The sequence below is a fragment of the Squalius cephalus genome (genome assembly GCF_949319135.1).
Source record: "Squalius cephalus genome assembly, chromosome: 17".
NCBI classification, from domain to species: Eukaryota; Metazoa; Chordata; class Actinopteri; order Cypriniformes; family Leuciscidae; genus Squalius; species Squalius cephalus.
Genome location: NC_137138.1, coordinates 22,488,850 through 22,493,710, shown reverse-complemented (window position 1 = coordinate 22,493,710; position 4,861 = coordinate 22,488,850). Strand labels below are relative to the sequence as shown.

The window sequence follows — 4,861 nt, the reverse complement described above, 5'->3', positions numbered from 1 at the left end:
AAATAATTTGTCACTTGTTTTACTAGGCTTTTCTTTTTTTTTTTGCAGACAGACAGACCAGAACACAGTCATTCTTTAGCTGTCACCATCTTTATTTTAACCTCTGCCCTCCACCCAGGACACACCCCTTAAAGCCCCATGCATATTACATGTCACATATATTACATTGCATTTCAAGGTACACATTTACATTCTTATCAGTTCTTGCTTTCCCTGGGAATCAAACCCATGACCTTGGCGTTGCAAACACCAACACTCCACTGTTTGAGCTACAGGAAAGCTCCTGTAGTTTACTCCAAGTTTTTTCAGTTCTCCTTTAAGCTTCCCTCTTAAAGCAAAGGGAACCTTCCGACATGCATGTGTGACTGGAGCCATCTGGTGGTCAATGTGGATTTTATGTTCACCTGGGAGGCATCCCATGCCCTCAAAAATGTCTCTAAATTCATTGAGGAGTGTATCATTGTTTGCGTCCTTATGCACATTAACCACAAAGACCTTCTTGACTATAGATTCAATCACACACATGTTTTTAAGCACACATTAGCTTCACCTCTTTGCAGGGTTCGAAATGACTTAAGACTCTTGGGGGGTCCCCTAAAATTTAATGATTAAATTATTAAAAATTCTGAAGACTACCTTGCTACATTATATACTGTAGGCAAAATTATATGGACCAATGTTGAAGGTGGGATAATGGTCTTGGGATGTTTTTCATGGTTTGGGCTAGGCCCAGTATTGTAGTGGTGTCTGGAGAAGTGGCTATAATCTAACAGGTAAACCTCTAACTCTGGAGCAACAAAGTTACAAGTTCTTTTTCCTCTTTTTCTCTCCATGATGCAGGATTCTGAATTAAGAAACATAATATTAGCTTCCTAGATAGCTTACCAAGCTCTCATGTATACTCATTCATGCTCAAATCACATTCACTTTAATCAACTCACAGACTTGAATTAAGTCCTGGACTGGCTATCTTTCGTAATCACTGACTGGACAAGTAGGTTGTTAAGCTAACTTTGAATAACTAGTCTAGCTGCTAGGTCTGCTATGGAAGCTCGTTTCTGCCACAGAATAAAACATTTTAAAAGATAATTGCAACTTTTTATCTCACAGTTGAGTTACATCTCGAAATTCTGACTTTATTTCTCAGAATTGCGAGATATAAAGTCAGAATTGCGTGAAATAAAGTCACAATTGCATGTTATAAAGTCAGAATTCTGACTTTTTTTCTCGCAATTCTGACTTTATAACGCAATTCTGATATATTTTCTCAGAATTGTGAGATATAAACTCATAAAATCCATTCTAAGGGAAAAAAAGACAGACTTTGTATTTAATTTTTTTACCTCAGAAAAAATCCATTCTAAGGGAAAAAAAGACAGACTTTTTATTTTATTTTATTTTTTTTACCTCAGAAAAGTTATATCTCACAATTCTGACTTTATAACACGCAATTGCGACTTTATTTCATGCAATTCTGACTTTATATCTCCCAATTGCGTATTATAAAGTCAGAATTGCGAGATATAAACATGCAATTCTGAGAAAAAAAAGTCAGAATTGTGAGATAAAAAGTATATTTCTCGCAATTGCGAGTTTGTATCTCATAATTCTGACTTTATAACACGCAATTGCGACTTTATATCACGCAATTCTGACTTAACACACAACGCAATTGCGACTTTATATCACGCATGACTTTATAACCTGCAATTGCGACTTTATATCACGTAACGTTAATTCTGAGATAAAAAGTCAGAATTGTGAGATTAAAAAGTCGCAATTACCTTTTTTATTTTTCACTCTGTGGCGGAAACAAGCTCCCATAGTTTGCTGTGTTAGCTGGCAGATCATTTGGCTTCATACACATACAGCAAGAAACGTTGACGTACTCTTCTAATCATTACACTGGGTATAATGCAACTTTTGATATAGGAACTCGAACTCCTATTATTTTACTATAAGCAATTATGGAGATATAAACATAATCGAAGCACTTACAGGATTTTCATTCAGGATTTCACTCTTTGTGAGGTTTCGTTTTGCCGCGTTCAGCTACAGTGCGTGTCTGCGGGAGCACCACAACAACAATCTGTGACGCTGTAGGAACTCACTCGGCTAATAGCTGCCCTTATTGCTGCCTCGCGCTAGGAAATAAATTAATTACTGTTATAAATATAAAACGTCACTAAAGACCTATAATTTTCACAGTCATTATTAATGTTAAAATATATTTGTCGGGGACCCCCCAAAATCCAAAAATAAATCCTTATGGGGGGTCCCTAATGACTTATGGAGGGTCCGGGACCCCCCCAGACCCCCCTCATTTCGAACCCTGCCTCTTTGCTTACAACAAGCAACTGTACTCATGTGGTGCTTTCTGCTTTCCTTTGTGGAGGATGTTTGCTATGCAGCTGCCTGTCATTCTCCTGTATAGCCTGCGACCTGTATTTTGACTGTGCGTAATTTTGGTTTCTGTCTCAGTATTTTGGAATCTTTGTCTAGGATAAGGTTCAGTTGAATTTATATTCATTCAGAACCTGGTGATAACACAGCTGTTGCCTTTCTTGAACACTTAAAGATAAAGACTGAGATAAAAATGTTCTCCGTCTCAACACTGATACGACTTAGGTTATGCTGATTGGTTCACCCCACCAAATACAGAAAACTGGTTCTTGAACCCTAAATGTGGATGGATCTGCTCTTGAGTTTCAAAGAAAATTTGATGCAAATTTAACATTCGATCCTCATGTCCAGTATACTGTTAGGGCCTAAAAGTTAATCTCAGAAACATTGCAAGACTGTGCCCCATGTTATCTTTTTCTGTGGCTGAAAAACTGATTAATACATTTGGTTTTTTTTTTTCTCGCATTGATGTTTGTAATGCTCTGCTCGCTGCGGTCTCTAAATCTACCCTAAACAAATTGCAATACATATAAACTCCTCAAAAGAATCCTGACAAGGACCAGGACAAGTAAGCACATCGCTCCAATCTTAGTCCTTGCACTGGCCCCCTGTCAGGTTTCACATAGATTTTAAAATTCAAATGCTTGCCTTGCATGGTTTAGCACCATGATATCTGTCCTGAACTTTTAACGGTCTACACCCCAAGATGTGATCTTTGCTCCTCCGATTCTGGCTTTTTTTAACGGTTCCTTCACCTTGTTTATGCTCTATGGGTGATCGGGCCTTTTCTTCTTTGTCTGCAAAACTTTGGAATTCTCTTCCCACTGAGATTAGACATGCTGAATCTTTTATAGTGTTTTTAAATCTTCTCTTAAAACTTATTTTATTTATTATTTATTGTATTATTATTTAATAATAATAATAATTGCACACCTTAGAATGTTCGTCAACCAGTCAAATTCAAGCATTCAGCTGCCCCGTAGTGTAAATAGATAGATAGATAGATCCATGCATACATACCACTGATCTATATAGAATGACATTGTCATTATATAGATCAGTGATACATACTTATTAGGGGTGGAACAAATTGTGGTTCAAATTTCTCACGGTTCGGTTTTTATCATGGTTTTAGGGTCACGGTTTCGGTATGTATATGTTCAGGGAAAAAGGACCACTGTCAAATAAAAATTAAGAGAATAAGAAAAAATAATCAAACAACAAGCAACAGCACAAATAAATACAATAGAGAGAAGATACACATAAAATTAACAGTGCTTTTCAGGTAATTTAGGTATCTAACAGTAGTTTTCAGGTATAGAAATTGATCAAAGTAATCTAATGTAAAATAACATTGCATATAATCTTTGCTGTTTAAATTAAATAAAGATTAATCATTATTAAAGTTACAAAAGCTATTCAGTCAAGAGTAGTGAGTGATTTCTTTGTCTTTTGTTGTTTGATTAACATTAAAAAAACACAGACAGCAGGAATATTAGGCTGCTGTCACTTTAAAGGGATAGTTCACTTTGAAATTAAATTTTGGTATGTTTTATCTTACCTCAAGGGCATCCAAGATGTAGGTGTCTTTGTTTCCGCAGTAGTTTCAATTTTGATATTTTTAGGTCAAACCGTTCTTGTCTGTCAGTCATTTAATGCAGGTCTATGGTCACCACCTCAAAGAGCATGCACAGAGAAGTCCAAATTAAACAATTCCCCATCGTAAGTACACATTGATGGCCTAAGACACGAAATGAGCGGTTTGTGTGAGAAAACGAACAGTATTTATATCGTTTTTACCTCTTGTACACAACCACGTCCAAGTGATCTGAGGGTGCGCACGCTTCCTGGTGTGTGACGTGTGCGCACGTTCTGGCTTAGTCTGCGCAAGCGCCGGAAAGCGCTGTAAAAGAGGTAAAAACGATATAAATACTGTTCGTTTTCTCACACAAACCGCTCGTTTCGTGTCTTAGGCCATCAATGTGTTACGATGGGGAACTGTTTAATTTGGACTTCTCTGTGCATGCTCTTTCAGATAGTGACCATAGACCTGCATTATATGACTGACAGACAAGAACGGTTTGACCTAAAAATATCAAAATTGAAACTACTGCGGAAACAAAGACACCTACATCTTGGATGCCCTTGAGGTAAGCTAAAACATACCAAAATTTAATTTCAAAGTGAACTATCCCTTTAAGACATAATGCACGGATTCAGATGCAGTGATACACCTGTTACACATGCGTTGTCTTTCTCAAATGTTTACGTTCACTTAAGAAATAAACTTCTATGTTTGCTAGAATACTCGCCAAGACTCGCATGTTGACATAATTTTTGTGTGAATTTGTCCGTTCAAGCACAAGACTTAAAAGAGAACTCAATAATTGCACGCCGTCTGAGACAGCTTTCCATGAGTTCTATTTCGCATCTTCTTCCGCTTGAATGTTTAAACTGG

General features: G+C 37.0%; 1 protein-coding gene across 3 annotated transcripts in view; it reads right to left on the bottom strand.

Moving 5' to 3' along the window:
• pimreg (PICALM interacting mitotic regulator) overlaps nucleotides 1-4,861 on the bottom strand; it is an 84,927-nt gene that overhangs the window by 36,453 nt on the left and 43,613 nt on the right. The gene's annotated exons all lie outside the window — the stretch shown is intronic.